Below are 14,062 nucleotides of genomic sequence, written 5' to 3'. Positions count from 1 at the left end.
GGTGGAAAGTGTGAGAATGAGTGGGAGCTGTTTCTGCAGAAAGTGTCAGAGAAACAAGCGTGAGGGGATGGATGTGGGGCATTGCTAAGTGACTAAATACCCAAGAAAGACAGGTTTAAGGCCCATTCCTCTCCTGCCTGCCTTCTGCTTCTTTGGGATCTGTGGAAGCCCCGGCAGCATTCTTTGCTTTCACTGGGTTACAAAGTTCCTGATGCAAAAGGCTGTGCCTCGAATTTTAGATGATCCCAGAGAAGTATGAGACAAGCATATACATCTGAGAGTAATATTTGGCCTGTTGTGCTTTGATCCTTCAGTGAATATTGAATTTTAACTATTAAAAATACATGAAAAGTATTCAACAGCAATCAAACATCACCTTCACTGTGAAAAATAAACCTTCCCCAGTTTTGTTGCTTTCTTGAAGTCATAAATATACCAGGCTATGTGCTGAATTCCTCCCTCTGAAATAGCTGGAATTTCACTTTCCACTAATAATCCTCTTCACTATAGAGACTACAAAAATCAGTATGCCTTGGCCTAAGTTACCTGGAAATCCGACTCCAAAGGTGATGGTTGTGATATAGAAATGGCAAGCATTATTAGACTTTAGCTTAATTTCTCAAGTAAAATAAGTCTACAAAACAAGGGAATTTATACCTGTTGTATAAAACTGGCATGGGGTGGCAAATCAGCAAAAACTCAATGAACCAACAGAGACTGAGTAAAAAATGACAGTGCATGCAGCAGGCTTTCATTCCTAATCACCATGTCTTGGTGACGGTACATGTCTCCATCTGCCAACATTATTTTTTATGAGTCCAGTTGCCATATGTAGAGTTCATCTTTTGGAAACCCTAAAGCAGGTCACTGTTTCACTCATGCAGGATGCAGTGAGTCCTGGGAAATTTCAAGTTCATACACCTTCTCCTCCCATTTCATGAAAAGAAAAAAAAGAAAGGAAAGGAAAGGAAAGGAAAGGAAAGGAAAGGAAAGGAAAGGAAAGGAAAGGAAAGGAAAGGAAAGGAAAGGAAAGGAAAGGAAAGGAAAGGAAAGGAAAGGAAAGGAAAGGAAAGGAAAGGAAAGGAAAGGAAAGGAAAGGGAGAAAAGAAAAAAAAAGAAAAAAAAAAAGAAAAGAAAAGAAAAGAAAAGAAAAGAAAAGAAAAGAAAAGAAAAGAAAAGAAAAGAAAAGAAAAGAAAAGAAAAATGACATCAACAACAAGACCAGCACCACCACCACACCTGTTTCATGGGAGAAGTTAAGCAAGAAATTTCAAGATCTCAGGCACAAAGGAAAGGTAGGAGATATAAGGCATAACTTTATAATTACTCAACTTCATTATTCATAGTAAAGTCATTGGAGGAATAAACTTCCCTGATCTGGGAGTATGGATTCATTTTAGCATTCATTTAAGATTCATTTCTGAGGAACAGAAACTCACTGAATTAGAAACGAGAAGAAATAGCCTGTGCCATTTTTCCAGAGAGTTTGTAAACATCTGAATGATTTCACAGGAAAAAGAAAGTCCAGTTCTGATCTACTGATGATATAAATGCCAACATAATTAAAAGAATTTGTTCATATTTTGAAATATACTGTTGAAAGATGAAAAATATTTTGAAACCAGAGTTGTATAGTGGACAGAAGATCCATTTTCTAAGCAGCCGTGTCAGAAACTATAAACTAAAGTGAAATTTAATAGTCTGCTTTTATTGAGACAGCCCCTGAGTAATGCAATCCAAAGAGGCTCAGTGGTAGAGCTGGTCTGGAATTTTCTGGTGAAACTTTTTTGATCTGAAAATAATAGCTCCATCTAAGCAGAAGAGTTTTGTGGAAACTAGTCAGCTGAGAAGAATTTCCAGTCAAATAAAATCCAGGGCGCATCAGAAAATTGCCTGGCTTCATGCCAAATTGTCTCATGGTTTGCCTGAAGGACAAACTTTGGTAAGTGGCTCAGCTTCTTTATCATGCAAAATCTCTCATCCCAGGTACTCCAGGGCTTTTGTGACCTTTGCTCCTACTACAGTCCCATCACACAGCTGCTCATGGTGCACAAGAAGTCCCCCAAACCTGCAGCTCCTGATCCATCATCACTCTGCTTGGAATCAATGAGGAGACACAGGGTGAGTTGGAAACGCGCAGACACTTCTCTCGTCTTTATGGGATGACTGTCAGTTCATCCTGGGCTGGGGGTCTTTGAATACTGACAAACCTGCTTCATTGCTCACTCTCTGGCTTACCCCAGCTCCCACAGGGCTTCACTGGAGGCAATTGTTTCTCTGTTTTATTTCAGAAAAACACAGAACTATTCACTTTTATGCAAAACAGTGGCATTTTTCAGAATGACTTTTACATTTTCTACTTTTCCTGCTATATTGGAGTAAAACCTCTATTGATCTATTGGATTTGCAATGAAATAGAAATCCTGAGTTTTAAACACCTTTGCCTTATGGTCTCTGGGAAGAAATCAAATCCCTTGGGATGCAGCCTCACCCAGAGGAGTTGCTACCTATTCCAGGCTTTTCTAAACCAAGAGTTTCAGTCTCCCAAGAGCCAGAACAGGGCATTATTAATATCAGCTATTGGTAGCAGTCTAACAGAGAAAGACAACAGACTGTTCCTTCCCTGCGTATCCATTCATGTCTGTGTTAGTTATCTTGCAGATTTATTAAAGCCCCGTGTTGTTAGGAGCATACAGTCAAAGTTCATTATGAAGACCACCAAACGCTGTGTGAGTTACATCAGCAGATTGACTCATTTCTATTTCAGGAAGTCAACTTTTAATTTTTCTTGCCTGTAACAGAAGAGATTGCTGGAGAATGATAACAGAAAGCTCAGGGGCTGTAAGACTGGGTGCAGCTGTGTTTGTAATGGGGAAGCTGCATGACCTGCAACTTTTTACCTTAATCAGATTAATCCTGTTGTTAGTTTGAAGCTGACTTTTGCATTTGATTTCCTCTCCTCTTTCTCAGAATTATTGAGTAAACTGAAATTGCTGTCTACAAAACATTCATTAAAGCTGAAATAATGAAGCAGCATCTGTGAGATCAACCATAATAATGCTTTTGTTCTCCACTAATAACAAAATTGAACTCTTCCCTTTACCCCACACAGACCTCTATTGACTTTTGTAGTTAACAATTGTTGCTGTTTGTTACACATGAAAATAAAGTATTTCCATGCAGAGATTTTCTTCGCTTGACCTAGGCCTGGACAAAGTGAGATTTATTGCTAACTATATGTAGATGTGAAAGAATATACCAGTAAAGAAATTCTGTAACAGACCTTCAAGCAAATGCTCATGGATCATATTAGATATATTTAAAATTAAATCTGAAATTAGCACGTGGGTGGTAATTTATCTTGGGGGACAAAGACTGAAGCAGGCCTCTTACCACAACACCTGCCAGGAATATCTAACCCAAAAATCACAGTTTTCCATCTGGAGGGAATAAAAAGGGGTGGGAAGCAGGCAGCAGGCCTAGCCAGCCCACACAGACAGCTCTTGGGTTCAGGGCAGAAAGACCCAGTCATGCCGGCTGAAAATCCCCAAGCTGTGACTCCCTGGAGGTCCAGCCGGGTGCTGGCGATGTCTGGGAGCAGAGCAGTGTAGGGAGGAGCTGAGGTCTTGCAGCAGATGTACTGGCATACTTGCTGCGATGCTGCAGAGTCATATCAAGGGAAAATTATTTATCTTTGGCTTTCCGTCAGGATTTTTGGTAGCTGAGACTTTCTGCTTGTGAAATATTTCCTTGGTGCATAAACTGTCCTCTTGTGCTGCTCTTCTGAGCTTTCAGATGCTTCATCCAGTACAGTCTGACAGACTTCACAAAAGCCCAGTAAAATCAGATGCATGACGCCAGACAGTGATTTGCCAAAACCCATTTATATGAAAACTATCTCAATATGGTTACTGCAGTGGTGATCCAAAGCAGAAAGTAATCTTATATTCATGAATACACGTATTCATCTGCTGTACTTGTCTTTGATGGCTAGGTACCAATAATTTAGCAAGTGACATGTACTGACATTCACTCCAGAAGTTCAGCCTGTCTCAACAGTATAGCAGTACCAGTAATATAAAGTACACTGACTTTCTCTCTAGAGCAACATTATTTATGCATGACATGGAATAATGCCTAACAGGAGCAATGAAAGGAAGAAAAGTGCAACGAGCTAGTGTGTATATGATATGACCTTGTTAACATTTCACCGCAGCATAATCTTTTTGTACTTTCAAGCATGATAAGTTAATGCATGCTGCTGTGAGACGTATTGGAAGTGACAGATAGACATGCATTTTAAAAACTTGGTTCAGGGACTGTCACTTTACCATTAAGCAAAACATATAATGGACTGAAGAATGTAGATGAGAAACATTATAGAAACAATACAAATCCTTCCTTGTATTCCTGTGAATATGCTTAAATACCCTGCAGTTTCCATCTGCATAATTTGATCAGATAAATCTAAATAAGAAATATACATTGTGACAATCAACAGACAGTTTAATATAGGAATCATGAATATTGGCATGAAAGACTACCAATTGCTTGTGAATCTGAGGATGTAGTAGCCATGGAGAAAACACCCAGACTGAACTGTGAAAGCTGGTCTTGGAAAAGGTTATATAGCTCAAGCTTTGCTTATATATAATGCAGAATGTCCTCTAGGAATAAACCTAAAAAGAATGAATGGCCTGTGAATAGGATACATATTTAAAGGCTATCAATATATAAACTTGCTTAGCTTTAGGATTTTGAAACTGGCAAAGCAGTTTCTTCACTGCTTACAAAACAGTGCAATTTGACTAAGTGGGAAATTGTGAGCTGTCAAGTGGATGTCTAATGACAGAAAGCAAATGACTGGTATCAGTTGCCTGAGTACTGGTGAAAAGAACTGGAAATGATGTGGCACTTGAACAGAGCTACAAGACTCCTAAAGTTTAAAAAGATGAGCAGTTAAATTTCCAAATAAGCTACACCGGCCCTGAACGCTACCTGAAGTTCTTATGCATGCTAAGGATATAATCATAGAATCATAGAATGGTTTAGGTTGGAAGGGACCTTAAAGACCACCCAGTTCCAACGCACTGCCATGGGCAGGGACACCTCCCACCAGACCAGGTTGCTCAAAGCCCCATCCAGCCTGGCCTTGAACACCTCCAGGGACCGGGCATCCACAGCTTTTCTGGGCAAGCGCTTCCTGTGTCTTACCACCCTCATAGTCAATAACTTCTTCCTAATAACTAATCTAAATCTACCAATTTTTTTAGTTTAAAAACCAATACCCTGTGTGCTAGCCCTACACTCCCTGACACAGAGTCCCTCCTCAGCTTTCCTGTAGGCCCCTTCTATGTACTGGCAGGCCACTATAAGGTCTCCATGGAGCCTTCTCTTCTCCAGGCTGAACAACCCCAGTGCCCTCAGCCTGTCTTCATAGGAGAGGTGCTCCAGCCCTTTGATTGTCTTTATGGCCCTCCTCTGGACTTCCTCTAACAGGTCTATGCTGGGGGACCCAGAGATGAATGCAGTACTCTAGGTGGGATCTCGTGAGAGCAGAGTAGAGAGAGAATCAACTCCCTCACCCTGCTGGCCACACTGCTTTTGATGCAGCCCAGGGTACTGTTGACTTTCTGGGCTGCAAGCACACGTTGCCAGCTCATGCTGAGCTTCTCATCCACCAACACTCCCAGGGCCTTCTCCTCAGAGCTGTTCTCAATCCATTCTCAAGCCAGTGACTGCAACTCTTTGAGTGCGACCATCCAGCCAATTCCTTACCCACCAACTGGTCCATCTGCTGAATCTATGTCTCTTCAACTTAGAGACAAGGATGTTGTGCCAGATAGTGTCAAATGCTTTGCTACCAATTCTATGTAGACTTAAAGAAAATAAAATCATTTTCAAAAAAAAACAATTTTTCTTCATTCTTCATTCTTTTTTGGAAAATGGAAAATTTGAGGAGCAATTGAAATTTATGCAGTAGCTTCTTTTTGGCTTTAATGATGAGGAATACACCAATAAATTTTATATGTGTATAGAATATACATAAATATACTTTTTTTTTTTTTTTTAAATAGTGAGAAATAGGACACCAGTGGAGAGAAAGTTTTGCTATCTTTCAAGGAAAAAGTAATTTTCCTTGACAGTTTCTCTATGAAATGGAAAAGAAAAATAAACTGGAAAGGTTATCTATACAGGTCTGAAACAGATTGTATCTAGAGTTCTAATACAGAAAAAAAAATCATATTTCTAGATGAAAAGCTTGAAAATGTACGTGACATCCCCATATATGCTTTCAAGTAAAGGTAATGAATGCAGTGAAGTATTGAATGTTAACAGTAAATTTAGTGCAAAATATATTGGAATTATAGTTGCGTGATATTGTAAAGTTTAGTTACAGAATAAATGCACTGGAAATACTTAATCATTTCACTGGAAACACTATTCATTGTTGAAAGTGGTTGAAAGGGCTGACATGAAGCAGTAAATGCAGCATTAAAGTAAATCAGTAATAACATCTTTTTAGACATTATTTCATCCTTTTTTCTTTCTAAAGCAAACAATTTCCTGTAATTTTTCTTCTCTCTTTTTTTTCCCCCCCTCAAGTTTCAAGTTTTTCCGTCACAAGCCTTCCAAAAGAACTGAAGGAAAGGGTTATGAGGATTTTTTTTCTGAACGTCTTTCTGTGACCATAAATCATGGAAAAAAAATTTAAGAAGTCTGATGGGATATATTGTTTTCATACCAAGCATTATATTTAATTATTTAATTCTTTCAAGCCAGTCCTGGATGGGGAAAAAATACAAATAAAAAATGAGTGAAGAAAAAAAAACAAGGCGGGGGAGAGGGGGTGGGGGAAGATATAAACCAGAGGAAGAATGCATAGCAAATCATCACCAAATCATCAGGTGAACTGCACTTGTAAGCTTTGTCCCATCAGGCCATCCGAAATGAGGCAAATGCATACTGCAGATCTGGATCTAGATCTTCTCTATCTTTTTGGTGTTCAGATCAAGGTTTTCTTGTAGTCACTTTATGGAGAAAGAGATCTGTTGTAAAATGTAGATCCCAAATGGAAAAGTCCCAGACTTCTGATGATGATATTCTGGGTTTGGCTTCCATCTGCAAACCTGAACCCACATCTGACCTTTAAAAGAATTTGGGATGGTCTGGTCTTTTCTTCCTTTTTTTTTTTCTTTTTCTTTTTCTTTTTTTTTTCTTTTTGTTTTGGATCTTTGGAGGGTGTGTGCCACTCCCTGTTACAACCACAGCTGCAACCATAGTACCTCATCTCATGGTTTCTCTTACAATATGTTGCATCTTTCATATTACTGCATGGGATATATTTAGTAATGAGGGGAAAGACTTGCTTCTTTTTCCAATATTCCTCAAGTAATCCTCAACCTTAATATAACCTAAAGATTTTTCTAGCTCACTAATTACATTCATCCCAAGATCATTACTGAGAGTCCTCAAACCCTTTAATAATGAATTTTCACTGAAATGATGGCTTCCAAAAATGACAGAGAGACATTAAAGAGTTTACAAAAATAAAACAAGTATTAGGGCTCCACAAATGTTTTGAAGTTTCTCATCATTATTATTTACTCAGTGAAATCAGTGTACTGAATGAGAAATGCATGTCAATAATTGTTTCCCGTGGAGTGTTTTGTTTTGAGACTGTGTTACACCAGTGATTAATAAAACTTTAAAGGTTTGGAAGTTTGGTTGTTCATATGAACAACTGCTTTTTCCTAAGATTGAAAAGAGACCGAAAAAAAATCTAATCAAAGAAATCTATTTCTTTGGGGAAACTGAGGAGTGTCTGTGCTACAATAGAGGGCACTTGGTTAAAAAATGAGACTGATATCTCAATAATCTCTGGGACACGTTTCTGCAAAATTAAAAGCAGGATTCACTATCCATATTTTTATTCAGAGCAAATTTGAGCCAAACCTGCCTTAATCATTTAAGCTGAGCTAAGTTTTGATGGCATATGAGAGCCATCATGAGACATAAGTTCCTTCCACTTTATTCACCCCGTACCAATTCTCTCCAAGTTTTCCTTTGTTCCCTCCTGCATCTGGTTCTGTCCAAAAAAAAATCCCAGTCTTCACAGGCATCTTCTTCACTTCAGCACTTCCCTTCTTGTCATCCAGGGAGCCTTTTGCCATTTCATTTCTCCATACCCGCCTTGACTTCCCCGCAATATGATACTGAGCTGTCCCCAAAACTCAGGGGAGTTGCACTTAATTTTAGAAAGAGGCCAAAACCTCTCAGATCAAGATCCAAATCTGAAGTTTCCTGTGTCTTTGGCCTTTTTGATACAGCTTTCCAGTTCTGGCACTCCCATGCTTATTTCATATGTACATTCCCAAGTGTGTGGGAGTGCTGTTGTTTGGGTCAGAGAACTGGAATCCTGGAGTTGGGAACTCACATTCTTATAAATTACTCCCTCCATGGTCTTTAGGACTAGTTGCTAACTTGTTTATTTAAATGACACTGACACAGGGTGTTTCTTGTTTTTTATGCCAACTTGACACACAGTTGACATAATTTTTGGAAGCTCTGTTTATCTAATTTAGAAGCCAATAGCACTTTGAATCTATGAAAACTGGCACAGAATTTCCTAAGTTGGCCTGTGTGAAACTGAAGCACATTAACTCAGCAGCAACTTACGAAAATTAGATGTTAAAACATCCGATTTATCAGTCATCTACATAAACAAAAGGCATATTTAGTGACCTCACAGGATGGGGTTCCGTTGCTTTTTCTTGCAGACCCAGCTTCCTTCCCAACTTTCTTATCCTCCTGATGTCCAGATGCTCCATTCTTCCGATCACCAGCATGGTTGCCAAAGGTCACAGCCTGTGGATCACTGAACTAGATTAGCTTTTCAAATTACTGTGATCATAAACCCTCTTGTCCTAGCAGGAAAACATTACAAACTTGGTAACGAGTTTTTTACCAGTCTACTATCTCCAAAACTGCTTCTGTGAGTCACAGCACAGTTAGCACTGCTTTTAGTGCACTTACCATGTCCTCCAAATTTTGCAGAGCACTGCATGCTATTTTACAGGAGCTCAGGAACACTGCATTAGACACACAGCATGTTCTCCACTTTGACTTGTCTTACTTAAGCAAAGAACTTTGTCACAATGATTTTCCCTGCTTATAGGATGAACCGTCACTGTAGAGAAATATTAACATTCTCTCAGTCAGTGCTGGAATTTGGCTCTCAAAATGTACTGGAAAGACAGAGATAAAATTTATATTCAAGGCAATTTCTGTGCTGCACATTGAGCCAAGCATCTGAGTTTTCCTTTTAGAAGCGCCCAAAGATGTTATTGCCAAGTCTCACCATTAAACCAGGAGACATGATTTTTGGTCTTTAATTTTGTTTCTCTCATGGCTTTGCATTTTTTCCAAATCTAATTTACATTTTATTCTACATCTGCCTTCTTAGGAGATCAAAGTGTTCATACACTGTACAAATGTAGGTTTCCACACCCATTCCTATTTTTTCAGTTTTAGAAGGCACATTATAACATGTGAAATCAGTTTTTCACAGAGCCAGTAGTAACAGAGGCACATATTTCTGCAGATTAATAATTCTCTTTACTGTAGATCTCATGAATTCTTCTCCTCCCTTTTCCTTCTTTCCTTGTGATTTGAAAGTCCACCTAGTGATTTCAGTGATCAAGTCACATTTATACAATTATCTGCTTCAAAGATATTTTTAAGGAGAAAATTAAAAAACAAAATAAAAGATGAATTGGCAACATGAACAATTTCCTCTTCACTTTAATCATTGCTATAACCATTTAAAAAAATAATTAAATCCTGATTTGATGTGGAAAAGATCTTTTCTAACTTGGTGGTAGGCACCACCACTATTATCACCGCCATAAAAAAGAAGGGTAGGAACCAGAAGTGCGGTCAGCTTCACAAAATAGGTGTTGTTTGTTTGTTTGTGTGTGTTTTTGTTTTGTTTTGTTTTTCCTGTCCCTAACTTTAGCTTTCTGAAAGCTATATGTTTGCTCTGAATTACTTGTGTAGGCTTTCTCTGCAGGCAGTGGTGAGAGATGGGTATCTCCCGTTCTAATACAAATGAGTGCAACAGGTCAGCCCCTGGAACTGGCTGTATCTCTCTACGGGCTTCAGAGGAGACCTACATGACTGACTTAGAATGGATGATAACTTTCTTACAGGTAAATATAGGTGAGATGAATTCCGCCCTCCGTATTTTCGTAATGGTGGAGATATACTGTTACTGTCTATGTAACCTACAACTATTTGTGCATGTGCATGGATATGCACATACATAAATACACCTATAAATGCATATAAAGAATACATGTATACTTATATATATATATAGAAAACAAATGCCATATGCTAGATGTACCACAGTCGGGTTGATGAACTATAAACACCCTGTTCAGGATGTTTTCCTGCAACCAAACATTAAATTGATATAAATTGCTTTATTCAAAACAATGAAGCACTTCTCTTTCCAATCCTTTAAAGGAATGTAAGCAGAAAGAAAGAAACCCATAAACTATATTAAGGTTGTGCAAGTATTTCTAAACCTCCTCTGAATCCCTTTAAAGCTACTCATTCCAAAAAATGATGGTGAAAATATTTAATTAAATGTATTTATTTTACCATGAGAAAAGGTCTGCATTGTGGTGCAATACTGAACTCATAGCACAGCTATGGAGTTGTCAACCAAGATCTGTTATGCATATATAATGCAATATGATATAATGATTGGCTCATCTAGGTAAGATATGGAGTATATAGAAAATTCAGTGCCTGTACGGCTAAATATTGGGGCCTACACAGAGCCAATGGGGCAGTGTGGCATGCATTTTTTTTCCCTGAACCTCAACAAAAATGGTAGCCCTAATTACAGTCTACCAGCCTCAGCAATTCCTCCTTCATGCTGGTTTTATTTTGGTTTGTTTCAAATGATACATTTCTTCCCTGGTACCACAAGGACAATAAAATAACAGTCTGAGGCTGCTGTTATTACAATTTCTAAACATGAAGCAAAAACATATATGAGTGAAAATGCTACTTCATTTTATTTTTTAAACACTTAGAGGCTTGTGAAATGCCATATATCCCATACACCTCTGTGGAAATTAGTATTAAGTAATGCAGAAAATGACCTTGCTTGGTTTCTGTTGGTGGAACAGTGGAACAGCCCCTTTTTTTTTTTTTTTTAGGTGAGCAGCATAATTGCATGGAGGTTGAAGTTCCCAGTTCACTTCTTCTAATGAATGAGACACTGATATTTACAGGTGCATATGTATGACATAGCCACATCCCTGCTTTGTTTTCATTTTTATGGAGTACTTGTAGTGCTCAGTGCTAGTAAGTGAGTGTGCAATTACCCCTACATTTTTATGAACTTGCTTTTCAGACCTCCTGCAGTCCCTGCAGTGAGAGGCATGGTGAACAAGTGGGCAATGTGTGATACAGATCCTGTGAAACTGCCCATCAGCAGACCAAAAATTGTCAGTACAGTCGTGATCATTTGGAACGCATTCATTTTAGCAGATTTTTCCTTGGTTTATTATACTTTGCCTATTTTAACTTTCGAAGTAGAAAAATGTGGTAGAAAAAAATGGCTGCATTTTTTGCTCTTTTGCACACTTTACTATTTTATAAGACATAGATAAGTAGGGATGAACGTTATAAAAAAAAATCAGCATGCTCATAATAATGATCTCTAAAAATAAACAACAATCATCCTCTTACAAAGCTGGTTGTCCACAGTAGCTAATAAAACACTAACAGAAAATACTGTGTTCCAGGGACAGCATCTTTTCTGTATTGTTGTTACACACTAAGAATTTCTTTAAAAGGTGGAGTTCTGGAAAAGGAGACACATTCTGGCAGAAGCACAAGCATTTCTTAGAGGGAGTCCACCCACTGGGAAGTTTGTGGAAGCAGCTGTAGGCAGAAGAATGATACCAGTGGGATCTGAAAGTGATCCTCACAATCAGTGAAACAACAGGAGCACTGGACTCATTTCCAACCTTACTGCACCCAAAAGAAAAAAAGTAATGCTGCAATATTTATAGCTGGGAAGTGTGTTGTGCAATCCTCAGTACTCCTCATTGATCTATTTTGGAACACATTTTAGGTATTAGGAACATTGGTAAAATGATTAGAAAAAGCTCTTTTTTTTTTCCAAGATCATTTACTTACAATTGTAGATAACCACATCATCTCACTTTAAAAATACAGTTAACAAAAACAACTTAAGACTGCAGTTATAGACCCCAGTAAGTTCCCAGAAGTCCAGCTGAGACTCTCACTCGTTTCATTGTTAGTACTTTTTGTATTCTCCAACATGAATGCATTCACATCCATTTTATATCCACTTGTCCTTGTGCCCGCATTGCCCTTCAGAAGAAAGGACCTTTTCGTCCTGGAGACATACTTAGAGAAATAAATGGTATCTTCTCAGAGACTTTCTTTTGCTACATGAAACTAGCAAAATCCTTTTAACTTCTGTTATGTGATGGGTTTTCCATTCTCTGGTTATTGTCCTAGTCCTTGCTTTCAATTACGCCAGTCTGAATTCACCTGTCAGTGGTGGAGGTAAATCGAGACCGCTCCAGAAGTGCCTTGTGTAATCATGTCAATAGCTCTTTCTTTAACCACAAAACATACCCTAAATCCTTGGTAAATCTTAAAAAAATTGGCTTATGGGGAGCACATGGACATGAAGTATTCTGACCAGTTAAAATCCAGACCCACGGGTCACTACAGATTTGAACCTTCTTCACTAGAGTTGTGTAAGTAACATGCTCATTTTTCAGCCAAAGGACATGACTGACCTTCTCAGCATGCAGCTAAGCATAGCTCTTTCTTAATGATATTAAAGAGAGGGAAATGTGATAAGGATGGGACTTGTGGGAGTGGTTGTTCCAGGCTGAGAAATTGTACATTAACTTTAATAATAACGTGATAAATCGGTAATGGAAGCAGAAATTATTATTTGTATTTTTGGATCCTGAAGCCTAATGTTGACTTCAGACAAAGAAGCCTGAGTTCCTGCCCATTCTGTCCTCCTCTGACATGGGAGGAGCCCAGGATCTCTGCCAGCCATGTCCTCCTCTCGCCTTCTGTTTTTATAAAGCACTTCACGTACATAAATTTTTGCTTAACCTTTTATATTCAGTTATGTATTTTTTTATATATATAAAAAAACACCTACCCTGGAGTTGGAAGAGGAAACGGCGAGATGGTTTAATATTTATCCCCATTCAGATGTGCCTGTCTGTTGTGGAGGATGCCAGGTGCTTCAAACACTGCCAAACATATGGCAGGGCTGCGGTGCAGCCGCCTCTGACGGGGAGCTGAGCTAATAGCCCCACATGCGTTTCATTTAGAAATATGGACGAGGATTCAATCAAAATGATTTTTGTCATCTTGGTCAGGACTGCATTCAATCTGCGTCGAGAGACATGAAAGGATGCTCTATTGCCCATATTTTATAACAATGACTCATTCAGCTACTATAATCCCACTCAGCTACAGCACAATACTATTCCTTGCCTGTTTCTTTTCTTTCAGATGTAACTTTTCCTCTGCTACACACAAAACTCAGTGGTTGTCAAGAAGGTCTTGTTAGCACCTGCTTTAGGGGCTACCTACTTATATCCAAGCCTTTGCACTTTCATACCGTTTTTCCCCTCCAACTCTGACCTTTTTTCTCCAAGTAAGAAAACGTGTCTCATCTTCCCCTTGCAGCTACAGGACAAGAAAGCAGCTACAGTCACAGATCTGTATGATACAACCTTCTTGCCTGATTTGTCTGATGAAAAATGTATAAGCAAGTAGAAAACATTATTATCCCAAAGCAATTCGTACACAAAAGCATTACAACCCTACTCACCCCAGCAGAGGCAGCAGACAACTCAGCTTTATTATTTTTTTGTTGTTTAAAAGGGATTTACCTTCTATCGTGATTTCCTAGACTGGCTCCAATGCTCATTAAAAGAATTGGATCAAAAAAAGCCTTAGTGAAATCCTAGACTAA

The 14,062-nt window shown here is 38.6% G+C and overlaps 1 long non-coding RNA gene across 2 annotated transcripts; it reads left to right on the top strand.

Annotated features, from left to right (window-relative positions):
- Positions 1 to 1,689: 1,689 nt before the first annotated feature.
- On the top strand, positions 1,690 to 13,031 carry LOC118247510 (uncharacterized). 2 transcript variants are annotated; one of them, XR_004778465.2, is made up of 5 exons: positions 1,690 to 1,942; positions 2,025 to 2,121; positions 10,073 to 10,211; positions 11,235 to 11,309; positions 11,877 to 13,031. It is a non-coding gene; the product is annotated as an uncharacterized LOC118247510 (long non-coding RNA). The 2 variants fall into 2 exon arrangements; XR_004778464.2 differs by lacking the exon at positions 11,877 to 13,031 and having other exon boundaries at positions 11,235 to 11,840.
- The last annotated feature ends 1,031 nt before the right edge of the window (positions 13,032 to 14,062 follow it).

Source organism: Cygnus atratus, chromosome 2 (genome assembly GCF_013377495.2).
Source record: "Cygnus atratus isolate AKBS03 ecotype Queensland, Australia chromosome 2, CAtr_DNAZoo_HiC_assembly, whole genome shotgun sequence".
NCBI lineage: Eukaryota > Metazoa > Chordata > Aves > Anseriformes > Anatidae > Cygnus > Cygnus atratus.
The sequence above is the reverse complement of the archived record's forward strand: the minus strand, read 5'-3'. Positions and strand labels throughout refer to the sequence as shown.